The sequence below is a fragment of the Panulirus ornatus genome, chromosome 73 (genome assembly GCF_036320965.1).
Source record: "Panulirus ornatus isolate Po-2019 chromosome 73, ASM3632096v1, whole genome shotgun sequence".
NCBI classification, from domain to species: domain Eukaryota; kingdom Metazoa; phylum Arthropoda; class Malacostraca; order Decapoda; family Palinuridae; genus Panulirus; species Panulirus ornatus.
Genome location: NC_092296.1, coordinates 9,790,711 through 9,808,790, shown reverse-complemented (window position 1 = coordinate 9,808,790; position 18,080 = coordinate 9,790,711). Strand labels below are relative to the sequence as shown.

Below are 18,080 nucleotides of genomic sequence, written 5' to 3'. Positions count from 1 at the left end.
AGCAACGCATCACTAACCTCTTACCTGGTACAGTTTCTCCTCCAGCAGTGAACCTTGCCATGAGAGTTCGATACACACATCTCCGTGAACACTGCTTCAGACCAGAATCTATCTAAGTTTCACTCGGAATGTGTGCTGTTTCCTATCAGGAGTTCTGTGGTGAGTTCTATTGTCGGGCAAAATTCGCCTGCCGCTCAACGGGGAGACGTCTTATGCCCATCACGTTCGCTGGAGGGAATTGCCTCTGTCAGCAGTAAAACACAACCATGTTCACAAGGAATGGACACACTCTGTTACCTAATTTCATAATTCTTTTACATAATCTACCTATCTATAATATGAAAATGTGGTTACATTAATATTTCCAGATATATTGCATATTTCATTATTATCAAAACTTAGCTGTACCCATATATACTTACCCGCGAACAGAGACGTTTGATTTGGCTGCTAATAAATTCTGATGCAGATATTTCATTATCTATGCATCATTCATCGTTGCTACCATGTTCCACTCCTTTTTCACACACACTTGTAACTTTCATTAAGTCGTTAGGGTTACCGCTCTCCACCATCTTCTATTCCACTTCATGGTGTTGGAGGACAGGACAACTTCATGTGCGATGCCCAGTATGGAGAACACATTATCAACGAGAGATCATGCGACCTCTCATCTCTCCTATTCACCCTAGCCTACCTCACCGCGATCCAGTAGACGAGCTACCGTTCCCCGGCCAGCTGACCCTAGCCTTCCTCACCATAACTCAGTACAGAACTTACCACTCACCTGCCATTTCTGAGCCACCGCGTCGAGGCTGACCGAATCTACCCCATGTTGTTTGAGTATTTCCAATCGTTAGGTATACGCACTGATAACTACCTCGGGCTAATAATAATAATAATAATAATAATAATAATAATAATAATAATAATGACCAAAATAAAAACCTCATCGTGTAGATAGGGAAACAAGATTGTCTTCGGAAATGTGTATGAGGACAAGAGGATGATGATAGGTCAGAAAGATGATAGCACTGGTATAAGGAAGGTTGAGTTGATCAGATAGAACATGGTTCGAGGACAACAGTCTCATCTTCCTCGCATACCTGTGGCAGTCACCGACGCCTCTACCATCCGCTGAGGTCTGTTGGACGGGGGCAGCTACACCCGGACACCCACGGCCCCGACAAGCAAACCGCAGCCAATCGTCACCCACAAGCACACAGAGGGGTATGTGCACTCGCCAGCCCAAGGACCGACACCAGATGGACACGCCGGGCTGCTCATCTGAGCCTGTGCACATCCTGTAAAGGGTATGGGTCCAGGTTAGGGCTTTCACGGAGAGCACTCGCACTTTGACACCAACCATGCTCCACGCCAGTTGAGAGTGGCAGATGTTACATGCACGGTTAGATCCCGTACGCCCCTAAGGACTTCCGGGGTGCCGTAATAGCTGCACTTGTCTTCATGTGCAGCTGAAAGCGCGAAGCTGACACCAGAGACCAGTGTACCGATGACGTAGGTCTCTGACCCTCTGGAAGCCACAATACATGACTAACTCCCTCATACACAAGGCTGGCTCCCTGCCTCACACTACTACAATAGCGACAGCACAAAATCGCTGCTCACGCTGACAGATTCTCTGGCTCTGTCTCTAGCACATGTTGGCACCTCACTCTAGGACACACTAGTCCCACTAACTCACTGGCACACAAGGGCAGCTTCCTGTCTGACGGGGGAGGAACGCTAGTCACTCCCTGACAGGCGTCAGTAGCTTCCATTCGACCACACGTCGGGGGCTTATGCCCCGATGTACGACAGTTTACCACGGCGATCTGTTGTTCTCTGGCACACGACGAGAGGTTCTCCCCCCCCCCCTCAACAATGACAAACAACAACGCTCGACTCGTCCCTTAACATCAAAGCCGTTCAATTTCAAACGACCATCTCACCACCTGACATGCGTCTGCATCTCATATCCTGGCGCATTGGCACGTCCCTTCCTGATACACAGAATCAGATCGCTCCAAGACAGACGAAGACGCCTGACACGTCATTCCCTGACACACAACAGTGTCTTCCTCACTGCCAAGCGTCGGGTTTACTCCCTCCTCTCTCTCTCTCTCTCCCTCTCCTCCCTAGAGTGCTACGGCATCTCACTCCCTGACACAAAACTATGGCCTCCCGGCTAATAACAACCCTGGGAGCATAGCGCTCCCTGAGGAACCACATGCTCCCTATACTGACACAAACCGGAGGGAGGGTCCCAGTCTGCCACATACCGTCATGTCAATCATTTATGTCGGTGGTTCACTCCTCGGCTCGACGAAGGTTTACCCCAATACGAAACTTACACGTTAAGGAGGTACCACCCTCCGTGAGGCAAGACCCTTGAGTGCTCTCATGACGGCTTCCTGAGACCATGTAATGTCACTTTCCATTAGATGTAGCAAATAAAGTGACGAACAGATCTCCTCCCTCATGTAGGCTCAGTTATTTGTCCCTCTGAAACATTATGATTTTAACGTTAATTATAGTGGTTCGGTAGGATTTATATCATTTATGGTGCATGAAAAGTACATCATTAACCTTTGGTTATCCACATGAATTTCTTGTTACCATAACTATGACGTTCTAAGTCTTTGAACAGCAACGCATCACTAACTTCTTACCTGGTACAGTTTCTCCTCCAGCAGTGAACCTTGCCATGAGAATTCGATACACACATCCCCGTGAACACTGCTTCAGACCAGAATCTATCTAAGTTTCACTCGGAATGTGTGCTTTTTCCTATCAGGAGTTCTGTGGTGAGTTCCTTTGTCGTGCAAAATTCGCCTGCCGCTCAACGGGGAGACGTCTTATGCCCATCACGTTCGCTGGAGGGAATTGCCTCTGTCAGCAGTAAAACACAACCATGTTCACAAAGAATGGACACACTCTGTTACCTAATTTCATAATTCTTTTACATAATCTACATATTCATAATATGAAAATGTGGTTACATTAATATTTCCAGATATATTGCATATTTCATTATTATCAAAACTTAGCTGTACCCATATATACTTAACCGCGAACAGAGACGTTTGATTTAGCTGCTAATAAATTCTGATGCAGATATTTCATTATCTATGCATCATTCATCGTTGCTACCATGTTCCACTCCTTTTCACACACACTTGTAACTTTCATTAAGTCGTTAGGGTTACCGCTCTCCACCATCTTCTATTCCACTTCATGGTGTTGGAGGACAGGACAACTTCATGGGCGATGCCCAGTATGGAGAACACATTATCAACGAGAGATCATGCGACCTCTCATCTCTCCTATTCACCCTAGCCTACCTCACCGCGATCCAGTAGACGAGCTACCGTTCCCCGGCCAGCTGACCCTAGCCTTCCTCACCATAACTCAGTACAGAACTTACCACTCACCTGCCATTTCTGAGCCACCGCGTCGAGGCTGACCGAATCTACCCCATGTTGTTTGAGTATTTCCAATCGTTAGGTATACGCACTGATAACTACCTCGGGCTAATAACAATAATAATAATAATAATAATAATAATAATAATAATAATAATAATGACAAAATAAAAACCTCATCGTGTAGATAGGGAAACAAGATTGTCTTCGGAAATGTGTATGAGGACAAGAGGATGATAATAGGTCAGAAAGATGATAGCACTGGTATAAGGAAGGTTGAGTTGATCAGATAGAACATGGTTCGAGGACATCAGTCTCATCTTCCTCGCATACCTGTGGCAGTCACCGACGCCTCTACCATCCGCTGAGGTCTGTTGGACGGGGGCAGCTACACCCGGACACCCACGGCCCCGACAAGCAAACAGCAGCCAATCGTCACCCACAAGCACACAGAGGGGTATGTGCACTCGCCAGCCCAAGGACCGACACCAGATGGACACGCCGGGCTGCTCATCTGAGCCTGTGCACATCCTGTAAAGGGTATGGGTCCAGGTTAGGGCTTTTACGGAGAGCGCTCGCACTTTGACACCAACCATGCTCCACGCCAGTTGAGAGTGGCAGATGTTACATGCACGGTTAGATCCCGTACGCCCCTAAGGACTTCCGGGGTGTCGTAATAGCTGCACTTGTCTTCATGTGCAGCTGAAAGCGCGAAGCTGACACCAGAGACCAGTGTACCGATGACGTAGGTCTCTGACCCTCTGGAAGCCACAATACATGACTAACTCCCTCATACACAAGGCTGGCTCCCTGCCTCACACTACTACAATAGCGACAGCACAAAATCGCTGCTCACGCTGACAGATTCTCTGGCTCTGTCTCTAGCACATGTTGGCACCTCACTCTAGGACACACTAGTCCCACTAACTCACTGGCACACAAGGGCAGCTTCCTGTCTGACGGGGGAGGAACGCTAGTCACTCCCTGACAGGCGTCAGTAGCTTCCATTCGACCACACGTCGGGGGCTTATGCCCCGATGTACGACAGTTTACCACGGCGATCTGTTGTTCTCTGGCACACGACGAGAGGTTCTCCCCCCCCCCCCTCAACAATGACAAACAACAACGCTCGACTCGTCCCTTAACATCAAAGCCGTTCAATTTCAAACGACCATCTCACCACCTGACATGCGTCTGCATCTCATATCCTGGCGCATTGGCACGTCCCTTCCTGATACACAGAATCAGATCGCTCCAAGACAGACGAAGACGCCTGACACGTCATTCCCTGACACACAACAGTGTCTTCCTCACTGCCAAGCGTCGGGTTTACTCCCTCCTCTCTCTCTCTCTCTCCCTCTCCTCCCTAGAGTGCTACGGCATCTCACTCCCTGACACAAAACTATGGCCTCCCGGCTAATAACAACCCTGGGAGCATAGCGCTCCCTGAGGAACCACATGCTCCCTATACTGACACAAACCGGAGGGAGGGTCCCAGTCTGCCACATACCGTCATGTCAATCATTTATGTCGGTGGTTCACTCCTCGGCTCGACGAAGGTTTACCCCAATACGAAACTTACACGTTAAGGAGGTACCACCCTCCGTGAGGCAAGACCCTTGAGTGCTCTCATGACGGCTTCCTGAGACCATGTAACGTCACTTTCCATTAGATGTAGCAAATAAAGTGACGAACAGATCTCCTCCCTCATGTTGGCTCAGTTATTTGTCCCTCTGAAACATTATGATTTTAACGTTAATTATAGTGGTTCGGTAGGATTTATATCATTTATGGTGCATGAAAAGTACATCATTAACCTTTGGTTATCCACATGAATTTCTTGTTACCATAACTATGACGTTCTAAGTCTTTGAACAGCAACGCATCACTAACTTCTTACCTGGTACAGTTTCTCCTCCAGCAGTGAACCTTGCCATGAGAATTCGATACACACATCTCCTCCGTGAACACTGCTTCATACCAGAATCTATCTAAGTTTCACTCGGAATGTGTGCTCTTTCCTATCAGGAGTTCTGTGGTGAGTTCCTTTGTCGTGCAAAATTCGCCTGCCGCTCAACGGGGAGACGTCTTATGCCCATCACGTTCGCTGGAGGGAATTGCCTCTGCCAGCAGTAAAACACAACCATGTTCACAAGGAATGGACACACTCTGTTACCTAATTTCATAATTCTTTTACATAATCTACATATTTATAATATGAAAATGTGGTTACATTAATATTTCCAGATATATTGCATATTTCATTATTATCAAAACTTAGCTGTACCCATATATACTTACCCGCGAGCAGAGACGTTTGATTTGGCTGCTAATAAACTCTGATGCAGATATTTCATTCTCTATGCATCATTCATTGTTTGTACCATGTTCCACTCCTTTTCCCACACACTTATAACTTCCATAGAGTCGTTAGGGTTACTGCTCTCCACCATCTTCTATTCCACTTCATGGTGCTGGAGGACAGGACAACTTCATGTGCGACGCCCAGTATGGAAAACACATTCTCAACGAGTCATCATGCGACCTCTCATCTCTCCTGTTCACCCTAGCCTACCTCACCGCGATCCAGTAGACGAGCTACCGTTCCCCGGCCAGCTAACCCTAGCCTTCCTCACCATAACTCAGTACAGAACTTACCACTCACCTGCCACTTCTGAGCCACCGCTTCGAGACTGACCGAACCTACCCCATGTTGTTTGAATATTTCCAATCGTTAGGTATACCTCGGGCTAATAATAATAATAATGACCAAAATTAAAAGCTCATCGTGTAGATAGGGAAACAAGATTGTCTTCGGAAATATGTATGAGGACAAGAGGATGATGATAGGTCAGAAAGGTGATAGCACTGGTATAAGGAAGGTTGAGTTGGTCAAATAGAACATGGTTTGAGGACATCAATCTCATCTTCCTCGCATACCTGTGGCAGTCACCGACGCCTCTACCATCCGCTGAGGTCTGTTGAACGGGGGCAGCTACACCAGGACACCCACGGCCCCGACAAGCAAACCGCAGCCAATCGTCACCCACAAGCACACAGAGGGGTATGTGCACTCGCCAGCCCATGGACCGACACCAGATGGACACGGCGGGCTGCTGATCTGAGCCTCTGCACATCATCCCGTACGCCCCTAAGGACTTCCGAGGTGCCGTAATAGATGCACTTGTCTTCATGTGCAGCTGAAAACGCGAAGCTGACACCAGAGACCTGTGTACCGATGACGAAGGTCTCTGACCCTCTGGAAGCCACAATATATGACTAACTCCCTGATACACAACGCTGGCTTCCTGCCTCACACAACTACAGTAGCGACAGCACAAAACCGCTGCTCACGCTGACAGATTCTCTGGCTTTGTCTCTAGCACATGTTAGCACCTCACTCTAGGACACACTAGTCCCATTAACTCCCTGGCACACAAGGGCGGCTAACTGTCTGACGGGGGAGGAACGCTAGTCACTCCCTGACAGGCGTCAGTAGCTTCGATTCCACCACACGTCGGGGGCTTATGCCCCGGTGTACGACAGTTTACCACGCCGGTCTGTTGTTCTCTGGCACACGACGAGAAGTTCTCCCCCTCCTCCCTCAACAATGACAAGCAAAATGGCCCGACTCGTCCCTTAACATCAAAGCCGTTCACTTTCAAACGACCATCTCACCAGCTGACATACGTCTGCACCTCATATCCTGGCGCATTGGCACGTCCTTTCCTGATACACGGCGGCAAGACAGAGGAAGACACCTGACACGTCATTCCCTGACACACAACAGTGTCTTCCTCAATGCCAAGCGTCGGGTTTACTCCCTCCTCTCTCTCTCTCTCTCTCTCTCTCTCTCTCTCTCTCTCTCTCTCTCTCTCTCTCTCTCTCTCTCCGTCCCTCCCTAGAGTACCACGGCAACTCACTCCCTGACACAAAACTATGACCTCCCGGCTATTAACACCCTGGGAGCATAGCGCTCCCTGAGGAACCAGATTCTCCCTATACTGACACAAACCGGAGGGAGGGTCCCAGTCTGCCACATACCGCCATGTCAATCATTTATGTCGGTGGTTCACGCCTCGACTCGACGAAGGTTTACCTCAATACGAAACTTACAAGTTAAGGAGGTACCACCCTCCTTGACTTGACGAAGGTTTATCCCCCTATCAAACTTACACGTGAAGGAGGTACCACCCTCCTTGAGGCAAGACTCTTGGGTGCTGTCATGACGGCTTCCTCCCTCCCTCTTGCGACGTCAGCAGGCGACTGAGGGTGACGTGGTCCTCGACGGTAGACGGAAGGTCATCATATCCAACCCGTTTTCGGACTGGAATTCTGGAAATGAACGATATCTTAATTTCCATATCAATTTGAACACATTGAGGCATATTTTCTATTAACATGAATTTAAATTACGACATGTTGTATATAACATTTACCGGTGTTTATATGTGGGTCATGATAGATCTGACGTCATGGGTACATTATAGGTTAATGTATTATCATACATCTTTAAATATATGCTTAAAATTGGTGGCAACTGTGAGGACAAAAACCTCTCACTAGCAATGTTTTCATTACTACTCTTGTTCTGTGAAACTTTAGGGTCAACAAGATGCAATTGTTTGTTATTTACTAGCACAAGGAAGTTCAAAAGCTGGTCTCTTATTGCTTGTATACTACCATACAAAACGTAGGTAGTCATTATTCCCATGTTGACCTAAACTACTAATTGAGGCAAACAACCATATAACCGTAATAACCTATATGGCGGGGTCAGACGTTCCAGAAGACTGTGAACAATTAAAAGCTGTCTCCTGAACGAGTCGTAATATAAACCAAAGTTTACGACGAATGACTTCAGTCTACATTTTCTTGCTATGGGAACTACAGAGTTGTCCACACCTCCACCATGTTCACCTATAGTTGACCAGTCATTCACCAGTGCTTACAGCCAATGGTCTCCCATGACTCATTAACCTGGCTATGAATAAGACCTCTGTTTAAGCAATCAACTCCAAGCGGAGAACACGAAGCTGGCAGACTACGTTTGTTGTTGGTTGGATTTTACGGCCATCGACCTATGATGAAGGTCATTAAGGCCTCCAACCCTATCGAATATACGATTAAAGTCACCCCTACATACCTATTGCAATAAAGAATAATAGAAAGAATAGAAAAATTATAATCTATATATGATAAAGAAAAATTATAATTATGAATAATGGGAATAAAAGATTTTGTGGGTATTGAGCCAACGTAGGGGCAAACACAGCCCAGTTGGCACAGTAGCCACAGTTGCAGTTTACCCAAGAGTGCGAAGAGATGGGACAGATGAAAGATAATCCACCACCACGGAGCAGCTGACCCGGAAAATAGCCACCTCCCCTCAAGGCAAACCGTCTACTGTATGGACATGTCCACCCACCATGCGACCAGCCCAAGTAGGAGGAGGAGCCTCACACCGAAGCCAACCAAGCCACAGGGAACAACCCACGAACCACCTTACATCATCTGGATCAATTCTGTTTCTCTGAGGAAGACCATCAAAACGTCAATAGTACTCGAGTTGACAATGTTAAAACAGATGTTTTACTTATTGAAATAATCTATTAAGTATATCCGGCCATGACGAGGATAAATCAATTGCCGAGATATTGCCAGTCCGGTCATCTACACGAGTTCCACAACCATCGTTCAGAAGAGTGAGGTTGGCATTGATCATAGAATTAACCATTTGTTCCTCCCTGGCGTCTGCCCGGATACCTCCCCACTGATAATGATGAATATTGAAGTCTCCTAAAACTACTTTACTCTGAAGTAATTGATTAACAAGCCAGTTTAACATATCATTATCGAGTTCATTGGAACCGGAGCAATATATCGAACATAAGGCCAGGTATGTGTTATCAAATTTTACTCTACATGCGCCAGCGTCTAGAGTAGAATTTAAAGTCACTCGTGTGTGAGGTAAAGTTTGGTGTACATAGCTAGCTACCCCACGATTCTCGTCGCTTCTACACGAGTGATAGCTATCTACAACGGAACAGTCTTCGACTGTGCCGTTTAGAAGTGTCTCTTGTAAACAGATCACGGCTGGCCTGTAGAGTATAAGCAACAGGTGTATTTGTGCTTGTTTATGCCTTAGGCATAAACAAGCACAAATATCATTCCGCTGAATGATATTGAACGTGTTGGTTTAAGAGTTATCTAACCGACTAATTTTCTTAGCCCGTTTATGTCGGAACTTGAGCGAGTCCCTTTAGGACGGAGAGAAGATGTGGTATTGGCATAGGATTTATGGACCGTGGTTGGAGGATTAGGTGTAGGTATAGATGGAGGTGGGTATTTGGAACTGACGGTTGGGGTGTCAGGAGTCTGCGTCGAGATTGCTCGCATAACCGACTTAACATTTCAAAGCTGACGCGTACGATTCATTAGGTTTAGGGGTCTCGCAAGACTCCTTCACCCTCCTCCTAGCCTCACCACATCATGAGATGTTATTTTGTGTCTCGACTGCACAGATGTCCTTCTCAAACTGGAACCGGGGATAGGCCCGGTCCCGGCTTGGGTGGATGCCATCGCAGTTAACACACACCATCCTATTACCAGTACACTCCTTAGCGGTATGACCCTCCGCAGCACACTTCCCTACCACATTTAGCAACACTTTAAGGGGCGGCCATATTCCTGGCATTTAAAGCAACGTAAGGGATTCGAAACATAGGGACGAATTTGACATCGCAGGTAACCAATAGAGATATCGTCCGGTAGCCGAGCTTTCCCGAAGGTTGGGTTAACTAGATGAGTTCTACGCCATTCACCATTGATAAATTTGGTGATGAATCAGGCAGCGATAACGTCCTCGTTTGTTAGTTCCTTCACAATGTCGTCCTCTGACATATCCATGACATCAGTGCGGTAGATGACTCCCCTGAATGAATGCATTGAAATGAGTAATGAGACCACTACGTCATGGATATGGAACTTCACTTAATTAGTTCCGCCACCTGTTTCGTCAAGTTATCAGCAAATCACTACTAACCAGTTTCCTGATCGTTTCAACATGTCCAAACCATCCATCAATAACCTTCCTGATTAGGAAGGGATTGAGGGAGGCATGAGTCGTTGCTCCAGTCGCATGAACCAAAACAAAATTCAGCATTCCTATTTTTTTATGGAGGGTCCGTCACCATTACATTCTATGGGGGCAGCGTATGGCTTTTCTGGGTCCATCCAAAAGGGGCCTGACCCCAAAATCTGGGGTGGCAAACCATCCCAGACAGTGGAAAAAACTAGCTACGCCCACAAAAAGGCCAGGCGGAGTTCTCCTGCGGACATCCGTCAATGAAAGATCGATTTTGCACAAAACAACCTTATACAAAGATATTGATGAACAATAACTTTCAAAAAACCTTCAAAACAAAGCACGGGTAACAACAACGCAAGGAGGAATGGCTACAATCTACCTCTGAAAGAACGGCAACAGCTCCGCACAGGTCAGTAGCAGGCACAAGACTGTGGTCGGCGCAGCTACGATTGCGCATTGACTTGCGCAATGTCACTGCGCATATAGTTATGGCTACCGCCAGGCTTGCCTGACTGGCGTCGCTCAATATGTTTATCCTGATCCCAGCCCTTAGCATACGGAGAAATATCAAAGTACTGCATTAAGTTTGTAAACACTTCACTGAGTGAAAAACACCCCAATAAACAATGCTCTACAGTTAGAAGACAATGAACGTACAAGACTACCAGAAGCAGCACTTCACATATATCTAACATTAATAAACATACGACACCAAATTTAGATATATGTGAATAATCCAAAGAAAGCAGTGAAGGGTAACGTAAGATAGGAAAGCTGAAAGAAGAGAATTGATCATGGCATTCTAAACGAAACCAAAATGGCATCCTAGCTAGGGGAAGTGTGATCCTTCCTCGATATTTATAACGCGGAATAAAAGCTCACGTAAGCCCATTTCTCAAGGAAAAATGCACAGAAACATTGCCATAACGCTAAATAAAGTCTGACTTACCGAAAAGACGAGTAGACACTAAGACATCAGGCAACACAGACTTGAAATACAGAGCGTAAGAACACATCCGTCTTGAGAGACGACACATAGAAGACTGCAAGTGGCGGCCGTGCTGAAGAGAAACACATACAAAGAAGCGCAATTAAAAAAATTTGTCAAACTAATTTTCGTGATGCTTGCAGTAACGCCATCTGGAAGAGAAGAGCTATCAAGAACTATTAGAAAGCGGGAAATATATACTTTAACTACCAGAGAAAACGGGGAACTTAAAGGTAATTCTTAGATATTCAAGTCTGCCATAATTTCTGCAGGGAATAAAGTCCTTTGTTCTACTTTGTGTGATATAAATGTTGTTTTGCTTTAGCAATGGAAAACTTAATATAAACTTGACATTTTCTTAAACGACACAGAATTTTCTTCATGGTTCAAGAACCATATATCTTTTTTTATTTTCGTTTTGCTAGTGTTGATATAAATTGATGTTTAAGTATGTAAGACTTGAGCCTATCTTCTGTTTGTGCTGGTAACTTACCTTAATTTAGATTTTACTAACACTCTGTTGGGAACACATAAGTCTATCTTTATACTTACGTTTGTCTTTTTGCAAAATTTCATAAACATTGCACAAAGTATCCCTCTTATTACCACTGTTTCAATATCGTACTGAAATATTTGCTTCCAGTTCCTTCATATAACTTATTTCCGCTTTTTTGGTACAGTAAGTCTACCAGAGCAATGTTTATCTACAGATATTTGTGGTATATGTATAAAACTATACATAGTGTCATCATCCTATCATCCTCTGTGGATGAAAGTAAATCTTACTTATCTCTACTTTATTTTTGGATGCCTCCACGACACTCCATCCCCAAGGGGGCTTTAAAGTAAACCTCCACTTTGTCTCTTTCATTTTGGATGCCGCTATGCCATTGTAATGGCCTTTGGTGCCGCCAAAAAGGATTTGAATTAAACCTTCAATTTATCTCATTATTTTTGGATGCTGCCACGCCACTCTATTTGCCTTTGGCACCCCTAAGGGACTTTAAAGTAAACCTTCAAGGTACAGCAGAAGACAACCTGGAGGTGCAGCAAACAACCTACAGGTGCGGCTAAAGGCAACCTATAGGTATAGCAGAAGACAATCTGAAGGTACAGCAGAAGAAAGCCTGAAGGTACAGCAGCAGAAAACCTGGAGGAGGAGGAAACAGCTTGGAGGTGCAGAAGAAGACCTGGAGGTATAACAGAAGACAACCTGGATGTGCAGAAGACAAACTGGAGTTGCAGCAGAAGGAAACCTAAAGGTCCGGTAGAAGACAACCTAGAATTACAGCAGAAGAGAACCTGGAGGTTCAGCAGAAGACAACCTGGAGGTACAGCAGAGGAAAACCTGGAGGTCCAGTATAAGACAACCAGGAGGTACAGCAGAAGACAACCTGAAGGTACAACAAAATGCAATCAGGAGGTGCAGAAGAAGACAACCTGGAGGTGCAGTAGAAGAAAACCTGGAGGTGCAGCACAAGACAACCTGGAGGTATAGCAGAATACAACCTGTAAGTGCTGCAGATGACAACCTGAAGGTGGAACAGAGGACAACCTAGATTTACAGAAGAAGACAGCCTGTAGGTGCAGCAGAATACAACCTGAAGGTGCAACAGAGGACAACCTGGAGGTACAGAAGACAACCAGGAGGTGCAGCAGAAGACAACCTGTAGGTATAGCAGAATACAACCTGTAATTGCAGCAGAAGACAACCTGGATGTATAGAAAAGGACAACTTGGAAGTACAGAAGATGATAACCTGAAGGTACAGCAGAGGACAACCTGGAGGTCCAGTAGAAAAAAGAACCTGGAGGCACAGCAGAATGCAACGTGGAGATACAGCAGAATACAACATGGAGGTACAGCAGAAGACAACCTGAAGGTGGAGCAGGGGACAACCTGGAAGTATAGCAGGAGACAACCTGTAGGTGCAGCAGAAGACAACCTGAAGATGGAGAAGACAACATAAAGATATAGCAGAAGACAACCTGAAGGTACAGCACAAGACAACCTGGAGGTGCGGCAGAAGAAAACCTGGAGGTACAGCAGAATACAACTTGTAAGTGCTGCAGAAGACAACCTGAAGGTGAAGCAGAGGACAGCCTGGAAGTACAGAAGAAGACAACCTAGAGGTAAAGCAGAGGACAGCCTGGAGGTGCGGCAGATGACAACCTGAAGGTACAGCAGAGAACCTGGAGGTACAGTAGAAGAAAACCTGGAGATACAGCAGAATACAACCAGGAGGTGCAGGTGAAGAAAACCTGAAGGTGCAACAGAAGACAACCTGAAGATGGAGCAGAAAACAACCTGAAGGTATAGCAGCAGAAAACCTGGAAAAGGAGGAAACAGCTTGGAGATGCAGCAAAAGACAACCTAGAGGTGCAGCAAACAACCTACAGGTGTGGCAGAAGGCAACCTAAAGGTATAGCAGATGATAATCTGAAGGTACAGCAGCAGAAAACCTGGAGGAGGAGGACACAGCTTGGAGGTGCAGCAGAAGACAAACTGGAGGTGCAGCATAAGACAAACTGGAGGTATAGCAGAACAACTTGGATGTCCAATAGAAGACAACCTGGCGGTGCAGCAGAAGATAACCTGAAGATGGAGCAGAAGAAAACCTGGAGGTATAACAGAAGACACCCTGGAGGTGCCGCAGAAGACAAACTGGAAGTGCAGCAGAAGGAAACATGGAGGTTCAGCAGAAGACAACCCAGAGATACAGCAGAGGACAACCTGGAGGTCCAGTATAAGAAAACCTGGAGGTAGAGCAAAATACAATCTGGAGGTGCAGTAGAAGACAGCCTGGAGGTGTAGCAGAAGAAAACCTGGAGTTTCAGAAGAAGAAAAACGAGATGCAGCAGAAGAAAACCTGGAGGTACAGCAGAATACAACCTGTGAGTGCAGCAGAAGACAACCTGAAGGTGGAGCAGAGGACAACTTGAAGGTACAGAAAAAGACAACCTGGACGTAAAGCAGAAGACAACCTGGAGGTACAGCAGAATACAACCTGTAAGTGCAGCAGAACACAACCTGAAGGTACAGCAGATGACAACCTGGAGGTACAGTAGAAGACAACCTGGAGGTACAGCAGACGAAAACTGGAGGTGAAGGACAAAAAAACCTCGAGGTGAAGCAAATAGCTTGAAAGTATAGCAGAAGACAATTTGGAGGTACAGCAGAAGAAAACCTAGGGGTGAAGCAAACAGCTTGAAGTTAGAGCAGAAAACATGCAGTTACAGCAGAAGACAACCTGGGAGTGAAGCAAACATGGAGGTACAGCAGGAGACAACCTGGAGGTACAGCAGAAGACAACCTGGAGGTACAGCAGCAGAAAACCTGGAGGATGAGGAAACAGCTTGGAGGTGCAGCATAAGACAACCTGGAGGTGAAGGAAACAACCTACAAATGTGGCAGAAGGCAACCTAAAGGTATAGCAGAAGACAATCTGAAGGTACAGCAGAGAAAAACCTGAAGGTACAGCAGCAGAAAACCTGGAGGAGGAGGAGGAAACATCTTGGAGGTGCAGCAAAAGACAACCTAGAGATACAGCGGAAGACAACCTGAAGGTGAAACAAATATCTTGAAGTTACAGCAGAAGCCAACCTGGAGGTATAGCAGAAGACAACCTGGAGGTATAGCAGACGACAACCTGGAGGTATAGCACATGACAACTTGGAGGTGCAGCAGAAGACAACCTGAAGATGGAGCAGAAGACAACCTGAAGGTATAGCACAAGACAACCTGGAGGTGCAGCAGAAGAAAACCTGGAGGTACAGCAGAATGCAAGCTGTAAGTGCAGCAGAAGATAACCTGAAAGTGGAGCAGAGGACAACTTGAAGGTACAGAAGAAGACAACCCGGACGTAAAGCAGAAGACAACCTGGAGATACAGCAGAAGATAACCTGGAGGTACAGCAGAAGACAACCTGAAGGTGGAGCAGAGGAAAACTTGGAAGTAGAGCAGATGACAACCTGGAGGTACAGCAGAGGACAACCTGGAGGTACAGTAGAAGAAACCCTGGAGGTACAGCAGAATACAACCAGGAGGTGCAGCAGAAGACAACCTGGAGGTACAGCTAAGGACAACCTTGAGGTACAGCAGAATACAACCAGGAGGTGCAGGTTAAGAAAACCTGAAAGTGCAGCAGAAGACAACCTGAAGAGGAGCAGAAAACAACCTACAGGTGCGGCAGAAGGCAACTTAAAGGTATAACAGACAACCTGGAGGTAAATCATAGGACAACCTGAAGGTACAGCAGCAGAATATCTGGAGGAGGAGGAAATAGGTTTGAGGTGCAGCAAACAACAACCTGGAGGTACAGCAGAAGGCAACCTGAAGGTGAAACAAACAGCTTGAAGTTACAGCAGAAGACAAGCTGGAAATATAGCAGAAGACTACCTGGAGGTGCAGCAGAAGACAACCTGAAGATGGAGAAGAAGACAACATGGAGGTATAGCAGAACAACCTGGAGGGCCAGTAGAAGGCAACCTGGCGGTGTAGCAGAAGATAACCTGAAAATGAAGCAGAAGGAAACCTGGAGGTGTAACAGAAGACAAGCTGGAGGTGCAGCAGAAGACAAACTGGAGATACAGCAGAAGAAAACCTAAAGGTGCAGCAGAAGACAACCTGGAGGAACAGCAGAGGACAACCTGGAGATCCAGTATAAGACAACCTGGAGGTACAGCAGAAGTCAACCTGGAGGTACAGCAAAATACAATCTGGAGTTGAAGAAGAAGACAACCTGGAGGTGCAGCAGAAGAATACATTGAGGTACAGCAGATTGCAGCCTGAAAGTGCAGCAGAAGACAACCTGAATGTGGAGCAGAGGAAAACCTGGAGGTACAGAAGAAGACAACCTGGAGTTCCAGCAGAAGACAGCCTGGAGGTACAGCAAAAAACAACCTAGAGGTATAGCAAAATACAACCTGTAAGTGCAGCAGAAGACAGCCTGGAGGTGTAGCAGAGGACATTTTGGAAGTACAACAGATGGCAACCTGAAAGTACAGCAGAGGACAACCTGGAGGTACAGTACAAAAATTTGGAGGCACAGCGGAATACAACCTGGAGGTGCAGCAGAAAACAACCTCGAGGTACATCGGAGGACAACCTGGAGGTACAACAAAATACATCCTAGAACTACAGCAGATGACAACCTGGAGGTACAGATGAGAACAACTTGAAGGTTCATTAGACGAAAACCTGGAGGTAGAGCAGAATACAGCCTGGACGTGACGCAGAAGACAACCTGTAGGTACAGCGGAGGACAACCTTGAGGTACAGAAGAATAAAACGTGGAGATATAAAAAGAAACAATGAAGGTGCAGAAAGACAACCTGGAGGTACAGCAGAAGACAACCATGAGGTACAAAAAACAAACCAAAAGAAATAGTGCAGTAGAGACAACCTGAAAGTACAGCAGAAGACAACCTGGGTAAAGCAGGAAGACAGCCTGAAGGTGGACAGAGGAAACATGGACCTACAGAAGAAAAAAGCTTGGAGCTGCAGCAGAGGACAACCTGGAGGTACAGCAAAAACCTTGAGTGTGCAGAATCAACCTAAAGTGATAGAAGACAACCTGGAGGAAATAGCAGAGGACAACTTGAAGTACAGCAGAGAAACCTGTAGGAACAGAAGGACAACTTGAGAGCCAGAAAGAAGACAACCTGGAGGATTAGAATACAGCTTGGAAGGTGCAGTAGAAGACAACCTTGAAGGTACAGCAGAAAACCTGGAGGTACCAGAATACAAGGAAACCATGTACGCGGAGTGCAGCAGAAGAAACCTGAAGGTGGAGCAGAGAACAACCTGGAGGTATAGCAGAAGACAACCTGGAGGTGCAGCAGAAAGACAACTGGAGATGCAGCAGAAGAAAACCTGAGACAGCAGAAGACAACGTGAGGTACAGACAAGACAACCTGGAGGTAAAGCAGCAACGATACAATCTAGAAGGTGTGCAGTAGAAGACAACCTGAGGTGAAGTAAAGGAAACCTGGAGGTTCAGCAGAAGACAACCTAAAAGTGCAGCAAAGACAACCTGAAGAGTGCAGGCAAAAGGAAAAAGAGACCTAAGGAGGATACAGCAGAGAAACAACCTGAAGGTACAGCAGAAGATAACCTTAAAGGTGAGAGAAGGGGATAAACTGGAGGTACAAGAAACGACAACCTGGAGGTACAGCAGAAGACACCTGGAGGTCATTAGAAAATGAGTACACTACCTGGTAAGTGCAGAAGAAAAAACCTGGAGTCAGAAAAACAAGGAAAGTTGGAAAGACAACCAGGGGAGAAAGACAATCTGGAGGTACAGCAGAGACAACCTGGGACGCAGTAGAAGAAAACCTGGAGGTGCAACAAAATACGACACCTGAAGGTGCAGAAGAAGACAAACACATGAGGTAACAGCAGAAGGACAACCTGAAGGTACAGCAGTAGGAACCGGGGAAGTAACAGCTTAGATGAACAACCTGAAGGAGGAGGAAACCTGGAGGAGCAGCAGAAGACAACCAAGGAGGGGGTGCAAGACAAAGACAACCTGAAGATGCAGCAACACACACCCAGAGGAACCTGTATAGAAGATAAA

The 18,080-nt window shown here is 46.2% G+C and overlaps 1 long non-coding RNA gene across 36 annotated transcripts in view; it reads right to left on the bottom strand.

Moving 5' to 3' along the window:
• LOC139748200 (uncharacterized) overlaps nucleotides 1-18,080 on the bottom strand; it is a 52,173-nt gene that overhangs the window by 9,464 nt on the left and 24,629 nt on the right. For 18 of the 36 annotated variants that reach the window (XR_011712595.1, XR_011712601.1, XR_011712596.1 and 15 more), the window contains exons 2-8: nucleotides 11,465-11,576; nucleotides 5,326-7,760; nucleotides 3,759-5,158; nucleotides 2,673-2,876; nucleotides 2,355-2,505; nucleotides 1,107-1,304; nucleotides 25-244 (exon numbers count right to left, since the gene is read on the bottom strand). This is a non-coding gene — a long non-coding RNA (uncharacterized lncRNA). Of the gene's footprint in view, nucleotides 1-17; nucleotides 245-1,106; nucleotides 1,305-2,354; nucleotides 2,506-2,672; nucleotides 2,893-3,758; nucleotides 5,159-5,325; nucleotides 7,761-11,464; nucleotides 11,577-18,080 lie in introns of all 36 variants that reach the window. The other 18 variants (XR_011712581.1, XR_011712586.1, XR_011712589.1 and 15 more) reach the window with 18 other exon arrangements.